Consider the following 24,011-nt stretch of genomic DNA (forward strand, 5'->3'; position numbering starts at 1 on the left):
CTGAGCTTCCAGCTTTGAAGAAGGTGAATTCTGAGCCCACCTAAATCCCAAAACAACCAACTTCCAACTCCCAGAATCACCTACGCAATGTCATTCTAAAAGAGATATAGTGAGAATAGGTGCTTTACGCCTTATTTTCTGCCGTGATTTTCCTTTGATAAGGCCAAACTGCTATCTGGTATGACTTGGTAAAGCTCTACGGATGGCAAGCTAAATAAAACACTGAAGTAGTAATTCAACGGTGTGTGTATGTGGTGCAGGCGATAAAGGAAGTAGGGAGAGTGGAGACAAACATTGGACGAATTCAGGTCTATCCTGAACTAACCCAGGTCTATCCTTGGCATTCGCTGTGGGCACCGAGAGAGCCTGAAGGACTGTGAAAGCAGGTCTGAGAAGAAACACGAGGAAACTCTGGCAGCTTCCTTAAGACCAGATGGCTCACAAGCTCTCGTTTCTTATTTTCCAAATGAGTGGTAATTTCGGTTTTGTTTTTTTGTTTTTTCCAACTCTGCCTAGTTCAGTGTAACAGCAAGGAATAGTGCCATCCTGCATTCGTGTCACATTTTACAATTTACAAAGCGCTTTCCTGTCCCTTATCTCAACTGTTGCTCACAATGGCTCAGACACCGTCAGGGCAATTATAACCCCAGCTCACGGGTGAGAAAACCGAAGCCCAGAGGTGTCGGTCAGGACTCCTCTAGTAACAACTTAAATTAGATTAGACAAAAAGTGGGAACGTGTTGGCTCGCACTGACTGGATTCTTGGAACCTGGTTGTTACTAGGCGTGCTGGAGCTCATTCTGTTCCCTGCATGGTCTCTCTAGTCTTCAACTGTTTCCATTTTCTCTCCTCCTCTTTTCCCTCCTCCCCCTTGCTCCTGACACTCCCCCTGACCCTCTGTGCACCGGACTTCATCTTCTGAATAGACTGAAGCAGCCAGGCACAATTCCTACTACCTCGGCACCTGAAAAGATGGGGCCTCCCCCAACCCACTTGACTTTTGGATGACCCAGAGAAGAACTCTCTGGCCCCTGCTGTTCGTGCCAAGTCTCCAAACTGACTGTTGTGGTCCAAGGATGGAGTAGTATGCTTTCATCCATTTGGCTTAAGGTCTCACATCCAGAATTCACTAAGGAAATAAAATGGGGACAAAAGTGGGAAAAAATGAAAGAAGAGAGCTGGATCCCCCAGTTTGCACTGCCTTAAGTAACTTGTTGGTGGCAGAATCAGAATGACTGTGTAAACAGGCCTTGAGAATCCACTGTCCCTTCCAGCCAGTTGCTTCAGGATCCAGTGCAGTGTTGCTAACCTCGTCCTCCCCGTCATCACTGTGTTCTGGTTTAAGACTGGTGATGCTGCAAATAGGAACAGCGCCCACAGAACCGTATATTCGAAAGCTTAGTGAGTATCATTAGAAGGTGTGGGCCTGCTGGGGGAGTCTGTCACTGGGGGGGTGGGGTGGGCTATGAAATTTCAAAAGCTTGAGCCAGGCTCAGAGGCTCTCTCTCTTCCTTCTTGCGGATCCAGGTGTAGAACTCTCTGCTCCGTCTCCAACGCCACACCTGCCAGCACGCCACCACGCTTCCCCACATGACTATAATGGACTAAACCTCGGACGTGTAAGCCGGCCTCAATCCAAAGTTTTCCTTTGTAAGAGTTACCTTGGCCCTGGTGTCTCTTCGCAGCAGTAGAGCACTGACCAAGACAGGATGAAACTCGGTTTCTGCCCTGATCCTGATCAGCTATGTGACCTCAAGACCATGAGCAAACTAATGTAACTCTGGGAACCATAGCTTTCTCTTCTGTAAACAGTCGCTCCGTCACAGGTCACCCAAGGGCTACAGGGACACCGTGTACTCCAGGTGATACGAAGATTACAGAGAAGGACAGTAAAGACTGTTCCTTGGTTGCTATGCACGCTGACACTTCTGCTGGCCTCCATGTCCTCGGCCCTCTCCATCAGCCCTGGCAATATTTGAAAGGCACATTTGAAAAATAGATATTGAACAGCACTTCACATTTTTAAAGCTGAGCTTAGAAGAGGAGCTGGGGGGACAGATGGTCATGTACTACTCCGCACACCCACCCCCTCTCTACAGAGTAACTAGGACAGGAAAATCTCGAACACATACCAGAAACCGTTCACTTCGGTTGCCTCTGGGCAATGAAGCCGGAAACTGATGGAGGAAGACTCCGTCACTTTTCATCGACTTCCATCTCTAATACTTTAATTTTTAATAATAAAAAGCTAATTGAAATTTTAAATCATGATTATAACCCAAAAGGAACACAGCACCTACCTAGAGGGTATTTGAGATATCAGATGCTTCCAATAAAGTTTTGCTTGCTTACTGATCAAACTCGGCGTTTCTAGTTACCACATATATAGTAGAGTAAAAACCAAGTTCGTTAGAGTAAAACCCAGTTTTCATCAATCATGCTGAAAAAAAAATGCTCGTTTCCACCTACTGAAGATAGATGTCTAAACTTTTACACATTCCCTCCTGAAGAATGAAACCTACTTCCTATTGTTGAAGACATCATCCACATTGGTCACAGGGCATGGAGAAATCAAGTTGGTACTGACCAGGATGTTTCTCCCTAATGGCTGACTTTCACAGTTCTGGGAGGTGCTCTGAAGGCTGCTTGGGGGATGGATTCATCAATAGTTGTACAAGCTGTGAACCTTGTGACTGCCATAATGGACAACCGACGGGGCAGTTGCCCGTGGGTGCGATCCAACGCTCAGACACCAAAGAGGGAGAGGAGGTTGAAAGATTCTAAGAGCCGGAAGTAGGACAGGACTGAAGCAAAACTGTCTCCTCGGCATGCCAAGGTAACTGCGCTCATGAAGTCATAGCAGCCATGATTGCCTGTGTTTGACCTGCGAAGACCAAGCCAGTCATGGAAGGGGAAGGACTGAGATTCTGTCCCTAACTGAGCTGGATTGCTTCCGGGAGATCAGCTTTCTTTAGGGTGTGGCTCCAGTGAATGTGTTGACACCGAGGACTATTTGACACCATGAACTGGACTAGGTTAAGTTAAAAAGAAGAAGATGATGATGATGACATAAAGGCTGAGGGGCAAGGTAGGTAGAGTAGATCAGGAGGGAGTTAAGGGGAGGAATGGGGGGTTGATTGTGATCAAGATGCATTGTGTGAAATTATCAAGGATCAATAGAATTTTAAAAAACATTTTACAGCTTCTTTATTAAAGTAGTGCCTACCATCTTAACCTCAATGATAAAGCACAGAGTATGTGCCCACTGTTAACCGTACCATTTCTCCTCCTGTGTGCACGCTGCCTTATTAACAGGATGCTGGCCTTCTAGGAACCACACCACATTCCAGCCTGGGGATGTGTGTGATATTTTCAAAGAAAATAAAGGTTATATGGCAGCATATGCCAAAGCTAAAGAAGAGATTTAAATAGTATTTCTTTAAAAAAAAATATGATGCAACGGCTACACGCTTTGAATGCTAGGCAGAGTCCAAATGCTATATCGGTTGCCTAGTTACGTCTCTGTAGAAAGGTTAAATTGGTTACCTCTAAATCTGGCAGAAATTTCAAGCCCCAAGATTTCGTAATTAAGCCCAATTCGCTCTTGATCCCTTGAAAGAAGTCTCCATCAATTAATGGTCCTTGGGGTGTCTAAGGAGAAAGTTTAATAAAAGGTATTTCTATATATGAAATGTGCTATCCTGTTCACATTTCATTAACATTGTCACATCTGGACTTCCTCCATTTTTCCAATTACAGTCTGTACTCCTGGAGAGTGAGAGTTTCCAACCCTGCTGAAGAGAACTCTATCCCAGCACCAGTGGAAGGAACCCAAGTCACTTTAAATGGCTAAACTTTAAAACTGTGCCCTATCGTGACAAGCTTTGCCCAGGATAGACCAGTCAATATCGTAGTGACAAAGCTGACACATTTTAACAATGTCCAATTAGTGTCTGATGACAAGATGTTCCACTTGCCCCTTCATCAGCTCCACGTCTGGTGCCACCATGGCTCTGAAGCTAATGTCTCCTCCCAGTAACGAACAGAGCAGACAACAATTAAAGACCGGGTGTTAACCATGAGTGCATTACAACGGGTGCAGACTTTCCCAGAGTTTGAAGGCAGGAGGAAGCAGCTTTTTCCCCCTTCCAGAACTTTAGTCAGTTTTTAAAAATCAAGGTTTAATGCTTTATCTTCCATTGAAGTGAACAGTTGGACAGCATTTTGTAATTACACAAATGTCAGCTCCATGTCCTGCCAGAAGTCTTTTGGATCCCTTATTTACATGTGCTCTCTCTCTCTCTCTCTCTCTGAAAAGAATAAGAGAACCTTGGTTTAACTTATTGTATAGTTTCTTTCTTTTATATACAACATATCACTGTGGCTGTCTTCACACACACCAGAAGAGAGCATCAGATCTCATTGCAGATGGTTGTGAGCCACCATGTGGTTGCTGGGAATTGAACTCAGGACCTCTGGAAGAGCAGTCAGTGCTCTAAACCACTGAGCCATTCTCTCCAGCCCTGTTGTATAGTTTCGTATAGAACTTGTGTATTTACGAAAATACCAGCAGACGTTGAATTGAAGGTTTGGATATTGTTTTGGCAGTTCGTTGTTTCAGGTTTTTTTTTTGTTCCTAGACCACAGAGTGACTGATTATGGTGTGTGCACTCAAAACCCCAGCATTTGGGAGACTACACAATGAAACTGTGCCTCAAAACATGGATGGATGGATGGATGGATGGATGGATGGATGGATGGATTTAGATAGATGATAGATAGATAGATAGATAGATAGATAGATAGATAGATAGATAGATAGATAGATAGATAGATAGATAGAAGATGGATAGATCATAGGTAGACAGGCAGATGTGGTAGACAGAGAGGTAAATAGACAGACAGGCAGACAGAGTGGGGATCAGAAGCCTTAGAAAGAAGAAATTCGCAATATGGTTGAGGAGGAAGTCAAAGCAGTTCATAAGTCTAGGGACAGGTATATGGCTCAGCATGTCACGGGGCTTGCAGCAAAGCCTGATGACCTGCATTCAATCCCTAAATCCCAGGTAGGAAGACAGAGCCAGCTCCTGCTAATTGCCCTCTTACCCACACACGGGCATGGCAGTACACATGTGCATACGCCATGGCTCGTGTGCACACACACGCAAACATACCATGCACTTACCCTCCCACCCCTACACAGTGAATAACGAAACAAATAAATTCACAAAGCTGACCAGCATCCCTGTTAAAAAAACACAGCTCCCTTGATGATGGCTGACATCAAGTCTTCTGTGAGAATGAGAGGAAGAGAATTCCTTGGATCTCTCAAGCAGCATGATTTGGAAGATAGAAAACGACGGAACACATTTTAAACTATCAATCGGAATTCAACAACAGCAACTCAGAACCCTGCCAACTCTTAAAAGTCAAATTCCTACCTGAGGAAGCCAACACACGGCTCTCTCCAGTACAGCTGCAATCCTCTTTGTTTAGTCCTAATAGTTTAGAGAGATCAAAGCTCCAAATAAAAACCACAGAAGAGCAAGGGGTGCCACCCTGGGACGAGAGCATCTCTCGCTCTAAGATTTTGCTACGGATGGCTGAGCAGGTGTCGTTAGCAGATACAGCAACGTCCAAGTCATTGCCTGCTCTTCCAAAGCCCTATTTCTTCATAAACACTCCATGCTGTTCACCAGTTTTATTATACAAAAGGCAGGATTAAAACTAAGAGGACTCTGTGGGTATTATAACCTCTACACATGCTGACATACTGAAGAAGATTCAGGGAGGTCCCACGGCTACCTCAGTAGCACAGTTCTTAAAGCTTCCATTATCAGAGCCAGCCCGCAGGAAGCGGCAACAGCCACTGGGGAACTATCCGGGCGCAAGCAACCACTTTTAAACGACCTTGTGATCTCAAAAACATTGCTGATTCTTCTGCATCCTGGGTGTTTGTTGTTTCTGGGTCAAGTCTGTGTGTCTCAAGCTATCCTGATGTGTGCATCGTCTATGAAGGACTGTTTCCAAGACACCCCCCCGCAAGAATACCACAATCTGTAGCTGCTCAACTCCCTTATGTCAAATGGCATAATATTTACATAGAACCTCTTATACATCCTCTCTCTAAATTACTTGTAATGCCTAACTCATTGTAAATGCTAAGAAAACGTTGTTAGGCTGCATAGGTTATGGAACAACCAGGAAAAAACACCATGCAGATGCACACTACAGGACTGGGTGTGGTTTTATTGCTTGTTTGTTTGTTACTTGTTTTTGAAACAGGATCTCACATGGCCTAGGCTGACCTTGTACGCCCTGTGTTGTTGGGGATGATCTTGAATTTCTTTCTTTTTTTTTCGGAGCTGGGGACTGAACCCAGGGCCTTGCGCTTCCTAGGCAAGCGCTCTACCACTGAGCTAAATCCCCAACCCCGATCTTGAATTTCTAATCCCCCTGTCTCCACCTCTCAAGTGCTTCTATTGTAGGCTGTGCTTTACACGGTGCTGAGAATCAAACCCAGGGCTTCACGCATCTCAAGCAAGCACTCTACCTACTGACATACATTCCTTACCATCAGAAGCAAGGTTTTAAAACAATGTCTTCCTATTCATGATTGGTTGAATCTGCTGATACAGAGCCCATGCGTGCAGAGAACAATCAATGCCGGGTTTTCCAAAGAAGTTCCACTCTCCTCCATTTTCAATCCAAACCCTGGGAGGGGGGGCTGCTGGAGCATTTTCTTCCACCTTTCAAGGTGGCCCACTATCCTGATATGCTTAGGATTCTCCACGTTTTAGTTTGGAAAATCCTGTGTCCTGGGGGAAAAGAAAAACTGTATTCCACCAACTCCACCACTTTTGGGAAAATCAGGACATTTCGATGCTCTACCAATATACTCCTAGACGGGGTTCAGACCTGAGGGTTGGCGTATATAACACTGACAGAAGGGAGACTTGCTACAAAAACAGCTGAAAAGCCTAAATTATCCACCCAAACCTTCAAGCTCACAAGTTCCTATAGGGAAACAAACAAACAAAAAACCAACAACAAACAAACAAAAAACACAATATCCATTTTATCCATAGGCCAAGAAATGGTTTCTTACTTTCAGGGATCACATGTAAAGGCAACTGAGACACGCCCAGAAACCGGCTATAGCCACACTACCTAGAGACGCTGAATAGTATGTCACTCCCCTCCCAGTCTCCACATCTCGGGGTCAAATAATGTGTGATGTGGCAGGCAGACATCCCCGCCTACGATAAAACTCTCACACTCTTCGATGCTATTCAAAGTCCTGGGAACCGATGAGCAGCAGACAAGCATTTGGGCTGGAGAAACAGCAAAAGCGGCAACCTTTCCAGGCCACGCCTACAGGACCGCAAAGTCTAGCCAAGAGCAGGGAGGCACTGGATCTCGACCTGTCTGCTTCATTGCCAATCTCTAAGGAAAGCGAAGGTCTCCAGTGCCGGTATAATGATGTGTGACATGACCCCAACTCTACTATCTGAAGTGTTTCTACTGTTCTCAACAATTGTCTGTTTCCTCAATGGTAGGCAGAACAACAGCCTCCAAATATGTCCAAGTCTCCATCCCCTGGAGCCTGTGAACGTGCAACCTGACCTCAATAAAGGGACTCTGAAGGTATGGTTAAATCAAGGACCTTCTGACGAGATTAGCCCCGTTCATCTAGATGTGCCCTAACGGAATGGATTTTTTATGGCCGGGAGTCAAAAAGTGATGTGCCCGCAGTGCAAAGTCACACAGATACAGTGTCACAGGCTTTGAAAATTGAGGTAAATGCTAAAAAGGAGATGGATTTTCCCCCCTTGGGCCTCTTAGTACATGGCTCTTAGCCCAAGTGAGATCCCTACAGATCCTATCCCACGGCACTAGAGTATGCATTTGCATGTTTTTAATCTATTCAACTTACAGTAGTTTGTTACGGCAGCACCAGAAAACTAGTAATCTCTTAGCACCGTTGGACCGTTGGCCTGGTGCCTTAGCAAGATTTTGTTTCAAAGCCTAATTTGACCATTTCTTACCTAGGGTCTAATTTGCTTCTCTGTTTAGACTTTTAAAAAAAAGACTTAGTACTACACCAAATCTACTCAAAGTCCCCATGAGAGTAGAAAACAGCACCACCTTTTACATGTCTGCACTGTTTAGTGTCTTTCTTTGTCTTACTAACCCAGGGATGATTGGTTAAGGGAACACTGAGTTGCACTGAGACCGATAATTTTGTTCGACTGAAAAATACCTTTCAGGGAGCGCAGAGAAGGCCAACTAACTCCTTTACAGTTGTGTGCAAAAGCGCAGTAGTTCTCAGTGTGTCCCTAAAGTGTTCCAGGGGCCACAAGGACTAGAGGATGCCACTGCCCTTGATGAGCTCCGAGTACCGAGAGAATGATGAAGCGCTATCCCACCGAACACGTGACGACCTCCACTGGACAACTATGCTCAAACTCATTTGAAATGGTTTCTGTGTTTGAGCACGAAACCCACACAATGTAACAAGAATATCAGAGATGTATAAAACATTCTTAGCTATTAGTAACATCTAAAGGAATATTGGGATGACCTGGTGCTCCCCAAGAGAGGTTCTAACATCTAATGATTACAGGGTAGCAGACATACCACATGGTCTTACACACACACACACACACACACACACACACACACCACCCCTCTTCAAATAAGCTCTCAACTAGAAATCCTCAACCCTGACTGCACTTTAGAACGCAGAGAAGCCACAGATATCCAGGCCTCTCCCCTAAGTCTTCTGATTCAACTGGTCTGGTCTGGGTGGTCCCTGTGTAGCTATATGTCTCCATGTTTTTCTGTAAGTTCTGATGGTCAACCCCAACTCCGCCTGCTATAGGCAGACCCACATGGAGGTACACATCCTGAGATCAGAATTCTAGTCTCTCTTCTTGCATCTGAAGATGGCTGACTGCTCCCCAGCTCCTCTTCCCACAGAGAGGTTTCGAAGTTATTCTAGATGTCTCTTCTCTCCTCACTTAGTCATCAGTTCCGTCCCCTTATTCCTAGACCCAAGTCTTCCCAGTGGCCTGCCTTCCATTCTCTCTTCTGCCTGTAGAATCATCTTTTCCAGGAAAAGTTCTCATTGTATATTCTCTTCCCCATGCTTGGCTGGCCTGCTACTGAAGCCCCACCTCTTCAGTCAGCTACTCTCTGGCCACTCCAAGTCTCTGAAGGTTTTCAGACTGCACCGTTCCTTTTCGGGTCTGTGTGTATTTCGATATGTGATTCCTTATGTCTAAGCTGAATTTTCTCTCCCTTTCAGTCCAAAGACATCTCAACACTACTCAAAGCTGTTCTCCACAGGGCCACCGGGCCAGCGCCCTCCTCCACCTGCTGGTGACTCTTTGCTCACACCTCACCCATAGGGCCTCTATTACTCCCCCATGCAACTGGTAGCACTGTGGCCCATGTCGTTTCATCCTCAGGCTCATGCGTCTGGCATTCATTCCTTTGTTCATTCAATTCAACACTTTTATTAAATATATAACAAACGCCAGGCACGCTGGCTACAGGTTGGAGGCAAAATTGTTAAGTTGGAACCCATACCTGCTCGCTTGCGCTCTCTCTCTCTCTCTCTCTCTCTCTCTCTCTCTCTCTCTCTCTCTCTCTCTCTCTCTCTCAGCTTTTCTTGAAAGGGGTCAGATCGCTGGAAGAACATTCACAATAAAACAGAAGAGTTGGGAGTTTTGTTTTGTGTGTGGTCTTTACAATTCCACCATATTAATAGGTTAAGAAAGAAAGCTCCCACCGAGTCTCTAAAACTGTGGTATGCGTCAAATGCTTACCTTTGACTGTTAAGGCTGTATGGCGAATGCCATCTTTCCATTCTGTCAGTGTGTCTGTGATAGATAACTTCATTTGACGATCTTAAAGGACCTCATTGTTGTGAGTTGAAAAGAAAAACGACCCTCTTATCCAAAGGAGGGTCTTGGGCCTTCTAACTGCTAAGTATGCATTTGTGGTGTGAAGAAACAAATGGATGACAAATTCTAGAAACCAATTAAGCCAGGCTATGTGGCTTTCTGTTCTAATGGGCATTTTCTATCGCCATTAGACGTGAACATAAATAAGTAATGGAAAGTCCAGCCATCGACTTCCAGTGGCCATGTCGTTCAACCCAACGGAGAAGGGCGAGAAGGCTGAGAGTGTAAAAGCATACCTGAGCTGTGAGTTGATGGTAACTGACACTGGATGATAAGGACCTGGGGACTTCTTGTGACCATTATATCTTTGACATATACTTAAAATTTTTCATAATGAGGTTGAACTTTAATGTAGAGTGAAAAATCCCAAGTCAGTGGCTAATGAGAACTCCACATCTGGGGTAGTTGGGCCTCTCAAGTCTGCAGCCACTTCTGACGGGCTTTAACTCATCTCCAAAGTTAATTAAGTGTCTTCCAGAAGAAGCCCACCGGTCCTAAGCTGACCCTTTGTTCTGCTTACTGCTAAGGGAAAAGTCTTGCACCTCTATAACCAATCCATTAAGATCAAGGCTTACTTCTCAAAACTAATTGCTCTGCGGCTCTGTCTTGCACAGGTTATTGTAATGTCTGAAATCCCTTAATCACTTTTGGCACCACAGGGACAACCATTATTAAGGTAACAACTTCAAATGTTCTCCAGCTCAGATTTTTCTTTTCGACTCAGTTTTTTGTTTTGTTTTGTTTTGTTTTTTAAGAAGATAAGGGTAAAAGTGGGCGAAAATCCAATTTTAACTATCACTAAAAAGATCCATGTTTTCTTTAATCCAGAGCCAGACCAGCATTGTTAAAGACTATAGGTGGCTGTTTTCTGTAAGAACACCAAACCTAAACACCCTAGTCTATAAGACCACTGCGACTTTCGTGGACCCTTCTGGAGTCCTACTTAGGTTCATGACGATCTTAAAAGGAAAGATTTTAGAATTCTTACCTGGTCAGTGTTCAAGGCCGGAGGCTCCCTGGCAGATCGGACTGTTTGAAAGGAAGAAGAAAACATACTTTTAAGAAAGTAAGAAATAGCAAAAGCTGTAAGAGCTAAGTGAGCGAATGAAAGCTTCTGTGGCCGGGGCTAGTGGTAATGGCGGTACACGTCAGAACCTACATTTTGTGAGCTTTCTCTTTTTGAGAAATATACAGAGTACATTCCTATACAAATAAGAATCCTCTGCTTTGTGAAATTCAAACAGAGCAAGCACACACCCAGAGAACACAAAGGACCAAGGACCGCCCCAGCAAAGCAGAACTCTTGGTGGTAGAAACTAAGTACCCTGGGAGTACTTACTTAGTACCTTGTACTTGGTGGCAGAAGCTAAGTTCCCTGGGAGTACTTACTTAGTACCTTGTACTTGGTGGCAGAAGCTAAGTTCCCTGGTAGTACTTACTTAGTACCTTGTGCTTGGTGGCAGAAGCTAAGTACCCTGGTAGTACTTACTTAGTACCTTGTGCTTGGTGGCAGAAGCTAAGTACCCTGGGAGTACTTACTTAGTACCTTGTGCTTGGTGGCTGAAGCTAAGTTCCCTGGGAGTATTTACTTAGTACCTTGTACTTGGTGGCTGAAGCTAAGTTCCCTGGGAGTACTCAATACCTTGTGCTTGGTGGCAGAAGCTAAGTACCTTGTGCTTGGTGGCAGAAGCTAAGTACCCTGGGAGTACTTACTTAGTACCTTGTGCTTGGTGGCTGAAGCTAAGTTCCCTGGGAGTATTTACTTAGTACCTTGTACTTGGTGGCTGAAGCTATGTTCCCTGGGAGTACTCAATACCTTGTACTTGGTGGCAGAAGCTAAGTACCTTAACTCTCCTTCTGGTCTAAGCTAATTGGTTCCCACCAAGGCCAAGCAAAGACTGTACTTCCCCTTGCCCTAGTTGCTGTGGTTGTAATGGTCTCTTCAACCTGTAGTCTTTCACAGGTTGTTCTGAGGTCCACAGGCACCTGCACTCTTTGTTACTAAGGCCCCTGTGACCTCAAACTGAGTCAGCCTAATTGTGCTTCCCACCAGAAGGAGCTTCCTCTCTCTTGGAGAACTTGAGAGAACCCACAACAACGCCTTGGGGAGCACCTTCCCATTCCTACTTCCTTTTGGACTCAGAACAAAAAGGTATCTTGCACCAAGAGAACCATGACAGAGAGTGGAAGGCAACTTCACATCGGGTCGTAGGACTAAATGGACACCGGTGTCTCCAGAGATCTCACGCCGGGTGAGACTGGCACGCGTGTTTTAATCTCAGCCCAATCAACTGTATTCTCAGAGTGCTAGAAGGGGGTCACGTGTTTTTAAATGAGCCAAAGTTATTAAAAAAAGAAAATCATTATCTTGTGATTAATGACAGCAGAGGAAAAGAAAACAAGCCAAGGGCAAAAAAAACAACCTATTTTCAGAGAACGAACCCTGGGGATAATAATGACTAAATGGGACTTAGAAAATAAGCCTGAGCGAGGGTGCTCTGGGGTGTGGGCTCACACATCATGGCTGATAGCGTAAGCTGGCACAAGGGTCTGGGAAGCAGCTTGGTACTATTCATCAAGGGACTTAGATGTTGTTCTCCATCGTCATTTTAGTGATTCCACTCCTTGACTCCAACAACAGCTGCAGACAGAAATTATTACCAAGGCGTAAGAAATAGCCCAATTATCAACAATACAACTTCCTACGCAAAGGAAATCCTGCATGGTGAACCAACAACGAGTGTGAACCTGTTTTTGTTGGGGAGGATGGTTATTGCACATTCAAGGCAAGCCCTCTATCAGGGAGCTTCATCCACAGCCCGGATGCAAGAAATTTAAATGAGGAAAATGCACCTGGTACAGTCAAGAGACACAAACGCAGAATGTGATCCGCCGTGGAATGCCAGCTAGCTTCCTAACGTAGAACTTTGCCCATCTCGCAATCCCATTTGAAATTTGGTTCTTCTAGGTCTTAGTTACTTTGCAGTCTGAAAATGTTAATACATGGGAAATGGAAAATTCCAGGAATGAATAATTCATAAGTTTTAAATTATGCCACTCTGATCCCCTCGATCCTGCCCAGGATACAAATCATCCCGTTGTCCAAAGTATCCATACTGTGTATGCTGCCTGCCTCTTTGTCACTTGCTAGGGCCATTTCTCACACGTCTTGTGGCAAAGCATTGCAGTCAGGCATTGATTAAAGAGTAGCCTAGCGCTATGTTAAACTATCTTTATCATTTAATGTCCTCTGTTTTGTCCTGCAGGCACATCGGGTGAGTACACAAGACTAGGGTACTTTGAGAAAGACTACACGCCTGTACATGAAGCTCGTTTTCCCAGCCTCCCTTGCTGTTAGGTGTGCAGCCATACCACAGAGTTGGATAGGAGAACTGCGAAGGTAGTTCATGTAAGCTGCGGGCCCACCTCTCTCCCTCTCCCTTCCTGCTGGGTCTTTGTAACAAACCACCTCAGACCACAAGAAGGAAAACCTGGCGGGAGAACCGGGTCCCTGAATGATCTTTAGCTAAAGTCCTTGGTCATCCATCTTTGGGCTGTGGTATTAAAAAGAAATAAAGACTTTCTAACTCCCTTCAGCCACTGTGAAATCGGGCCCCTGCTACATCAATTACTTGGACCAATAAATAACCAATTACTTGAACTTAATAAATGAAGGCTACCCTTCCTTTCGTTACTCATAATTTATGTTACTATTTCCAAATTATTAACGCTCCCCAAGAATTACTTTCATGATTAATAAAATATTAAGTCAAGGTCTATTGTTTATGTTTTTAAAATGTATTCATCTTGCATGTTCTTCCTTGTGGGTACGTGTGTGAATATGGACACGTATACCGCAGTGCACGTGGGAAAGTCAGAGGACAGCTTGTGAGAATTGGTTCTCTTTTCAGGTAGTGGTCCCATTCAGGTTGACATTTTTTAGCAACAAATGCTTTTGCCACTCATGCCATCTTACTGGCCCGGGTCAAGATTTATTGACTAAGGCTAAGATGGTCAAATCTAGAACAATGTTTGGATAATAATTATTTCTGCTTTTGAGAACAAGATAATGTAGTTTAGGACCAAAAATGTTGTAGAGGGCACAAAATCAAGCGATTTCGCTTCATTTCAATTTTAATAAAACTCCAAATAAAATCTGCCTTAAAGAGGCCTGGTCTAAAGAATAAAAAGTCTTAGCCAATATATAATGATCACACATGTGAGAGGAGGCCCCAGCCTGGTGAAGGTGAATTTTGGAAAGCTCTAGATTGGACTTTTGCTTCCTCTTCAGTGGAACTGAAACTAGTGACTTCTAGAAAATTCTACTAATGTCCGAGGCCCTGGACATCCTGGATGTCCATCAAACAAGCGTGTGCTTTGATTTGGGTATCCTTAGGAGCAATGGCAGACTTAGCAGAACTCTTCTAACTTCAGTGGTCCCTTGGAGACCCACTGGTCTGCATTCTAAGATGGTTGCCCAACATAAGGGAGTCAAATCCAGTCCGTAAATGACGAAAAGGTAGCAGGTCCATGCACGAGTCAGATCAGAGACATGAAGCCAGCCTCTAACTGAGTAGTGGAGGGAGAATCATTTAAACCTGCAATAATGATATTCCAGATGTATCTGGTGCCTTTTAGGAGATCATTAAAGCCCTGTGCACAGACACTCAAAATCATTTCATCAGGTTGACCTTAGAGACTTACCTGTAATTATATATTAGCTAAAGAAACCATTTGTCCTTTCCTTCCCCCAGAGAGTGCCAATCAGTCCCTTTCTCCCCTGTGAACTGCAATCCCCAACACTAATAGTGCATTAGTCCCAGAGTCTCTCCACTCCCCTCCAGGACGACTGTGCCAGTATCTGCAAGGGGAACCCTAAACTCTCTCCCACAGTAGGCAGGCTGAAGCCTAAAGCCAAAGCTCAAGGTTCAGCTTTTCTTCCCCTTCTTCCCTCTGCAGGAACATAAGCAAGGCAGCTCGGCAGGCCTCATTACCATGGAAACCACAGGCACTATGAGATCATGAGTGTATTTGTTAAAATGACTCACAGGTTGTTCCCCCAGAAGCCCCAGACACACGGCACACAGGTTTCTGGCTGGTTTATAAAATCCATTTATAGGTTTTTGAGTTTTTCTATTTTTCAGCTTTTATTGGCATATTTGTCGCTATGAGGAGGGATTCATAAAGTCAATAGGACTTTCTCCTTGGAAATGAAAACTCACAGAGAGCGGGGGAGGGAAAGGAGGAAGAAGAGAGTAAGAAGAAGAAGAAGAAGAAGAGGAGGAGGAGGAGGAGGAGGAGGAGAAGAAGAAAGAAAGAAAAAAGAAAGAAGAAAGGAGAAGAAAGACAGTAGAAAGAAAATGAACCAGTTCCCTCTGTTCCAAGATTAATCTATTTATACCTCAAGTTTACAATTGTCTATGGGAGGTAATTAATCTCTTCCTCATCTAAATAATTTAAGTATTCCATAAAGCAATTTTAGAGACTCAAGTGAAATAATTAGGCGAAATAAAATATTTATTAAGAAATACCAAACAAAATCACTTAAATCCAGGAGCACAAACTGTTGCAGAAGAATAATTAGAAGTCTTAGTATCAACGTTTTTTTAAATGGATGCCGTGGTGACAATTTTGGATTTCTTTTAAAAGAAAACACAGAAATATTATAAGAATACGTTTTCATTTTAATCCCAGATGTGGGATGTGTGGCTGCTTCAACTTGTCCCCAGCAGCTGACCATGATTCGCCTCCTGCTCTAGCAGGGGTGTGATTTTGCCAGCTGCAGACGTTTTTCGTGATTGTGTGACATTTGGAATTCTGGGGACTTTTGAGAGGTGTGGTGGGGTTGTTGGTCACAGTTTGTTAAATAGTCGTGTGTAAAAAAGAAACAGCAACAAGAAGAAATTAGATATCCTAACGGCAAAGATCAAACTTGCCCCAGGAATCTCAATGCCCCTAACCAGCAGAACGTAGTGTAACAGTAACACCATTCCCTTTCCAACCCCTGACTTATTCAGGATCTCTCCCCTTTCCTCTCTATCCTTTTCTCTCCTATCCAAGGGGTTGAAAGGGTGGAAGGAAAGGGGTAGAGAAGGGCGGAAGCAAGAAGAACCCACAAACTAGCAAAGACCAGCTACAGGATGCCCCAAGTTTAAATATTTTAATTTTTACAATTCGAACATGAAAGAATCCAGACACTTAAAGCAAATGAAAATGACTTCTTTCTATCTAATAAACATCATTTTAATTTTTTTTTAAATAAACATCATTTGAGGCCCTGTACAAACTGTGCATCCTTGTCTGTAGCTGGAAGACGGCGATGGGGTTTAGGGAGGTCTGTTCCAGACAGAGGCCAGGCCTGGCCTGACTCTTACCTTCTCTTTGAACACTGCACTTCAAACAAGGCGTTCTTGTAGACAGAGCACTCCTTGCCTGCTGAGCACCACAGGTCTGACTTTGATACTGCTACTGACTCCCTTTAAGAAAGATCTGCTAACCATTTTAGCATACCAATTTCCTCTGTGAGAAATGGAACTGAGTCTTATTTCAAAAGAGCAAAAAAAAAAAAAAAAGAAACACAAATTACTGATCTAAACCTAATTATCGTCCCCGCTCAGTAACATTATATAGACACAAGTGCTACAAAATGGGCATTTAAAAAAATCACTATCTTCAGAATTCTGTACATGCTTCATGCATTAATCCAATAGCCACCCTGATGGTTTTTTTTTTTTTTTTTCGGAGCGGGAAACCGAACCCAGGGCCTGGCACTTGCTAGGCAAGCGCTCTACCACTGAGCTAAATCCCCTCCTCACTCTGATGGTTTTTAAGGGAAAACCAAAGGACTCTCAGTCAGGGCAGACAAGGCTGTATACCAGGATAACGGCCCTTCTCTACCCAGAAAAACCTGTCTGTCACTTCGACTCCACAGTCATTACAGGTCAGTACAGAGAGCTCTTCACTTTCAAACCCAAGCTTTGGGGTGCGGCTACCATTGCTTCCCTCCCTCCACCCTCCCTGCCAATGGCCAGGGAATATGTTCTCATACGATTGTTACAACCCTTCGGGTTGGTGGCAATATGAAACCTATGGAATAGCAGGCATATGACAGATGAACACTCTACATCCATCAGACAAGGAGACAGAGGCATAGAAAGTTTTCAGCAACTTCCCCAAGTGATTCTCACTCCACAGTAATCTCAGGTAACCACTCAACTCCTATTCACCCTCTTTATTTTCCTACACTAAATACATTCATAAAGTTTTTATAAAGGGGGGGGAGGCAAGAGATCAATCAGTTCACTCCAGGGAAGCCCTTAAAAATGGCAGTGAATACCTGTATGGGGGAGGGGAGGGAATGGGGGCTTACGGACAGGAAACCGGGAAAGGGAATAACACTTGAAATGTAAGTAAAGAAATATATCTAATAAAGAAAAAAACGGCAGTGAAGGTTTCTGTTCCTATGTAATTTTTTTTCTTAATATGGCTTGACACAGATCAGATGAACACCCTTCTTAAACAGGGCTCTGTTGGCAAAGCCTAGAAATTAACTTTACTTTCCTGTTTGAGAATGCAAATGTAAGAGTAGGAGGCAGGCACTCCATCATCGACTGCAGAGAAAGCATACTCCCACCATCGCCTGTCTGTTAGGATGAGAACACACAGAAACGTGTCACAACACTGAAATCTCCCCTCTTCCCTACTGCTGCAGGCCTGCATTGCCGGGAAATACACCACCTGAGGGGAAGGCAGGCGGGAGGAGAACAGGCTATCCGCTACCGGAACCACACCCACCACGAAGCCCAGCACATACTTCCCTCCAGAGGGGAAGAGTGGAAGCCTGTTGTCTAAGGAACTTGTAATCAGAAATGCCAGAGACCATTTAAGCCTCACTTACAGGCACTGTAATCAACAAAATACATGCTTCAGGAGAAAACAGGCTTCTCATTTAAGTTAGACAAACACTAGTCACGGAGTCCTTGGCCTTTGAGCTCAATACTCAGGCCAGGCTGGATTTATTTAGATCAAATCGATTTGCATGACCAGTAACAGAGGACCAATTTGTGTGTGTGTGTGTGTGTGTGTGTGTGTGTGTTTGTGTGTGTGTGTGTGTCTATGTGTGTGTGTGTGTGTGTGTGTGTGTGTCTGTGTGTCTGTGTTTGTGTGTGTGTGTGTGTGTGTGTGTGTGTGTGTGTATGTGTGTGTGTGTGTGTGTGTGTGTGTTTGTGTGTGTCTGTGTGTGTGTGTGTGTGTCTGTGTGTGGGTCTGTGTGTGTGTGTGTGTGTGTGTGTGTGTGTGTGTGTGTGTGTGTGTGTCTCTGTGTGTCTGTGTGTGTGTGTGTGTGTGTGTGTGTGTGTGTGTGTGTGTGTGTCTGTGTGTGTGTGTGTGTCTGTGTCTGTGTGTGTCTGTGTGTGTAGATATGTGTGCGAGTGAGTGCATGTTGCTCTCAGAGACGGGGAAACTCTCATTGCTTCAGGGAAACCACAAAGATCAAGCTATGTGATTTGGGGAAGCTATTTAATCCTCCCGAGCCCTGGTACCCTCACTTGCAAAGTGGAACTAACAATAGCAGAATATACTGACAGCTGTCCTGGGGCCACTAACTCTTTGTTTTTTGTTAACAGTAGTGGACTTTTCTCTGGGGTTCTATTGATCGTATTTTTCATAGAGGTTGGGCTGCTCCAAGGCCTCTAGAAGGAAACTCCGGAATTAGCCAATCACAGTGGCTCCTTCTGCTCGTGTGAGTCAGGAGGGGGAAGTCAGCTAGAGAGGCCTCTTTTTCTTTCCTTCTTTCTCTCTCCGTCCTTTCACAGCGCAGTGGAGCACATCTGAGGTCTTGTGCATACAGGTCACTGTTCTGTGGTTGAGACACATCTCTAGCCTTTATTTCTTAAGACAGGAGCTGTCTGTCCATGTAACGTCTATGCACTGGACTGCCCTGTGGAGCCCAGGCTAGCCTTGTACTTGAGAAGTTCCTGCCCATTCCTACCCAGTGCACAGGTGACCGCACAGGCTGCTTTTTCAGCTTCTGAAAGGGATGCCTGAGTGACGGGTGTCGAGGCTCGTACCTGTAATCCCTGTGGTTAGTAGCCTGGGGCAAGAGGGTTATGAGGTTGTGGCCGGTCTGGGCTACATGATGAGCCCTAGTATGCTGAGTGAGACACTGTCATGAATAAGCAAACGAACTTCATGAGAAGAACTCAGGCCCTCAGCTGTGCCCGTGGACACTGAGCTACCCCCTGGGTGGACTTTTGCAGCACCGCATCCTGACGGGAGCTAGCCCAAGCGCAAATCAGCTGAGGGTGTCAGAGTGGACAGTCTAAGAGTTCAGCCCCTTAAGGCGCTGCCCAGCTGCTCAGTAACAAACTCTGGATCTTGAGAGAAACCTCTATTGTTTCTGTTTAGGCAATGGCTTTTTTTTTTCCCCCTCACCAGCAGCTCAAAATATTCTGACAGGAAAAAAAAAAAGTTCATGTGGTTAATTTAAAGACGAGTCGAAAACTGTAACACAGAAAGTTTAGGGCACACACCAAATCAAACGCTGGCTCTCAGCTGGTTGGTTGAAGGTGGGGCTGTTCATCCCTTCTCACAGGAGGAAGTGCTTTTACTCTGGCTGAATGACTCTTCTGTAAGCGGTTTTTGCTTCTTCCCCCCAAACATAATTAAGGGCAGAAATCATCGCTTTCTGCTCTTTACTCATCTAAGAGGTGAATATCGTGTGTCTAAGGTTACTTTAAACAATAAGGACAGTGTTTACTTCAGACAACAAGCCCTGTTGAGTTGATTGCCGTGTAGGAAAAAAAAATCTATAATTAAATGGAGAAGTCTTCCTGACTGTGCAAATCAATTTGATCTAAATAAAATCTAACCCAGGCCAAATACTCAGTGGAGTAGCCAAGCATTCTGCCTTGGAGCCTGTCTGGGTTGACCGAAAGGCGGCTTCCAGTAGAAGAGAGGCTGTAAGCCATCCTGCCTGTGTGGGAGGAAGGGCACAGTGCCTCAGGGGTTTCACCCCGGCCTTACTTCAGAAAGGTACCTCTACTTTCTGTGTGGAAACACTAGATCCTCATCGTCTCCACCATCACCTATGCAACAGATACAACCGCCACCCCTTTTACCTAAGGCAACACACAGTGGCGGCTGATACGTTCTTGTATTATGATTTGTCTTTGCCTGTGGTTTCCAGTCCTGAGTGGCTTTAATGGGGGAAAAAAGCTGGCACCGAGCTTTTATTTTCCTTCAAAGTACCCCTTGCAGCTTCTAATGAGCAGCCAGATCCACCAGCCTCCGGTTTACATGTTTGCTAGGTCTCTCTCAAAACTAGAATTTAAGTTCCAAGAAAAGAAAGAACTGGCCTGTTGTGTTCCCTGGCATCTCAAAGGGCAGGTGGCAGGGGGCAGACAGTCATTCCAGACTTGTGGCCAGACTGGCTAACTGAATTGTAATTTCTTTTTCTGTATCTCTCTAGCTGTCACAGTGGGCTGCGACTGCCCAGAGAACAAGTTTTATGTCCGGCTCACTCTGCGTCAAAAATATGGGGTCGCTCGAGCAAGTTCATCGGACATCCGGATGGTAAGCAAATCACAGGGTGTGCTCTGATGGAGACAGACAAAACCCGACGTAGTCGCTCTCCTCATGGTGCTTGCTGCTGCGTTGTTCGGAGGAGAATGCATGTACAAAGTTAACAGGTAAGCCAGAATGAGGCAAGTGCTATGATGGAGGAACGGATAATCAGGGAATTAAAATACCGTTGCTTATTGGGGAAGTAGCAGAAGAGAGCAGCCAAAGAAACCAGAGACCCTTCACGGACGATGTTAACCCCCTGATCTGAGCGTTATGGAATAAACAGGATCTAGCTCTTTACAAATGCTGGGCTATGAAAGAAATGAAGAAGGGGAAGTAAAGGAGTTAATCTAGAGGAAGGACAAACCAGGCCGGCTAGAGACCAAGAGGCCCTGACCAAGAGACTGTTATCACCATAGAAACCAGTAGACAGTATGGGGGTTACTTCCAATCCCAAACCCAAGAGCTTCTCAGCTTTACTGCCACTCGGGTTGCTTGGTAAGGAAACAATGAGAGGAGAGCGCCAATCGTTAGTAGTCATGGCGGCATCGGAGGGGTGGATTCGAGGTGTGAAAATGCAGTTGGCACCTGAGAGGTTAGATGCTCTCCTGAGTTTGCTATGCTTAGAAAGCAGGAAGAGATCAGATATGAGAACTGACCCCCACACGCAACAGTGATTGGAACCAAAGGGAAGAGTGTTGAGTTAGGAAGAGGGGAAGAGAAGGGGCAGAAGAACCTGACATTCCACTTCAGAGTTAGTGGAGCTGGGCACCCTCAACAGGCCTGGAGAAGACCAGGGAGCCAGTAGAGGTTACAAAAGTCGAGTGGAGCCGGGCATGGTGGCATGCACCTCTATTCCCAGTACTCGGGACACTGAGGCCCGAGTTCAAGGCTAGCCGAGGCCACACTGGGAGAGCCTATTTCAAACAAAGAAAGAAACAAAGTCAAGGTAAGCTTTGTCGGCAGTAGATTCTGTTCAAGTTGTGCGTGTGAGGAAAAACAAAAACAAGGTAGTAAATAGGCAAGGTAAAATAAGGTAAAAATAAATAAATAAATAAATAAATAAATAAATAAATAAATAAATAAAGTAAGGAATGAAATCCTGGGCTGATGAGGTGTTTGCCACCACGCCTGACACCCTGAATTCAGTCCTTAGGATACACATGATAGGAAGAGAACTGACTCCCACAAATGGCCCTCAGACCATTTTGTGCACACACATAAATACACACAGTAAAAAACAGCCGTTAAAAGTGAAGAAACCCATTACGCAGGAAGGAACATCATTGTCATCGCTTAAATAAGAGAGAACGGAATAAAGTCTGGGTGGAGGGTTTACCCTCGCTTCGAAGGAAAGGCAAAGAAAGGGCAAACACAGATTGAACGTGGCTCTGGTTGGTGCTTGTGCCCTTCCCCCATTCATATGTTGGAACCTAACCCCTCGTTGCAGTGGGTTAGAGGAGGAGGGGGTCTTTGCATGGGACAGATATCCTTGTAGAAGAGGACAGCACCAAACACCTATAATCTGCTGGCGCCATGGTCTCCCATCTCCAGGCTCAAAAACTGGGAGAAACTAATTTCTGTTGCTTCTAAATGGCCTCAATTTAATAGTGATCTGTGCGACCTAAGACCCATGAAGACAAACAGAAAACCTGAAGTAATAAGAACTCTCCAGTCCTGTAACACGTTAGAAACAGAGAGGCGTGGCCCAACTGCAAGGAACAAAGCGAGGAGGGGTCGAGGCTGTGCAGACTTTGTTGTGAGTGCATGGGAGAGTGAAAGTGAATGAAGAGGAAGAGAGGAAGAGGAGGAAGAGGAGGAAGCAAAAGAGAAGGAGGAGAAAGAGAAGAAGAAAAAAGAAAGATGGGGATGGGGGAGGAGAGCTTTCAAGAAACAACCACCTGCTGACAGGGTGGTAAATCCCAAGGAGAAGCAGCAACCTAATTTCCACGCTCTCTCCTGCCTCAGAGACTAGGCACAGGAGAGAGGATCAGGAGAACGCACACATGATTCCAACTAGGCCAATGGCGCAGTTAAGACACCGACTGGTCTTTCCGTCTTCCCACTAAGCAAGCGCCAAGTCCTACTGCGAGTACTGCCTACAGCTAAAAGGCTCCGCCTGCCTTGTTCAAGCCTCTGCAGTCAAACTACTTGAAAGAAACAGGCAATCACTCAAAGATAACTGAGCACCCTCTGCTGTTGATTGTGCTGCTTGTGCACGAGTGTGTGAGTGTTCATATAGGACAGTGTGTGTGTGTGTGTGTGTGTGTGTGTGTGTGTGTGTGTGTGTGTGTGTGTGTGTGTGTGTGTGTGTGTGTGTGTGTGTCGTGTGTGTGTGTGTGTGTGTCTCTGTGTGTGTGTGTGTGTCTGTGTGTGTGTGTGTGTGTGTGTGTGTGTGTGTGTGTGTCTGTGTGTGTGTCTGTGTCTGTGTGTGTGTGTGTGTGTCTGTGTGTGTGTGTGTGTGTCTGTGTCTCTGTGTGTGTGTCTCTGTGTGTGTGTCTGTGTGTGTGTGTGTGTGTATGTGTGCGTGTGTGTGTCTGTGTGTTTCTGTGTGTGTCTATGTGTGTGTCTGTGTGTGTCTGTGTGTTTGTGTCTGTTTATGTGTGTCTATGTGTCTCTCTGTGTGTGTCTGTGTGTTTGTGTCTGTGTATGTGTGTCTATGTGTCTCTGCGTGTGTGTCTGTGTTTCTGTGTGTGTGTCTATGTGTCTCTGTTTGTGTGTCTGTGTGTCTCTGTGTGTGTGTCTGTACGTGTGTGTCTGTGTCTGTGTGTGTGTGTGTGTGTGCATGTGCGTGTGCGTGTCTGTGCCACAATGTGGTCCCAGGGTTGTTCCTCAGGAACCATCACCTTGGCTTTTGAGATAGTCTTTCCACACCCATGTCAGGCATCTCACAATTTCCAGTAACTCCAGTTCCTGAAGATCTGATACCTTTGCCTGTACTCACATTCACACACACACATATAATTTTAAAAGTCGGAAAGCGTTTGAATGGCCATTTCTTCAAAGAAGATGCACCAGTGGCCAAAAGCAAATGAAAGACGGGAATCATTGGGAAAACGTCAATCACATAAGGTCTGCTCTTGCAAGATGGGGTAGGGAGTGTATGAGACTCAGTGACCACATCCAGGAAAACGCAAATCCAGTCACAGAGAAATTCCACCTCACCTTAGGGTGGCAATCATCAAAACAAATAAACAAAAAGGATCAACCACAGGCACCAGGGAAGAGGCAGGTAAACTAGAAAGAACTATTGTGCTGGACTGGTGGAAGGTCGGGCTGTGTAGCTGCTACAGGAAACAATATGGTGGCTCCTCAAACACTGAACACAGAGGCCAGGGACTCTCTACACCTATATGGATAGCAGCATTGTTTATAATCGCCAAAAACTGTTCCAAGTATTCATCAAAGGATGAATGGACAAACAACATGTGGTAGATTTATGTTGTGGAATGTTATTCAATCTAAAAAGGTAAGGAA

General features: G+C 45.0%; 1 protein-coding gene across 1 annotated transcript in view; it reads right to left on the reverse strand.

Moving 5' to 3' along the window:
* Positions 1-24,011, reverse strand: part of Gng2 (G protein subunit gamma 2) — a 99,469-nt gene that overhangs the window by 72,393 nt on the left and 3,065 nt on the right. Inside the window, exon 2 of the mRNA XM_032918322.1 lies at positions 10,960-11,000. The gene's annotated coding sequence lies outside the window, so the exon portion shown is untranslated. The remainder of the gene's footprint in view (positions 1-10,959; positions 11,001-24,011) is intronic.

Source organism: Rattus rattus, chromosome 12 (assembly GCF_011064425.1).
Source record: "Rattus rattus isolate New Zealand chromosome 12, Rrattus_CSIRO_v1, whole genome shotgun sequence".
Taxonomy (NCBI): domain Eukaryota; kingdom Metazoa; phylum Chordata; class Mammalia; order Rodentia; family Muridae; genus Rattus; species Rattus rattus.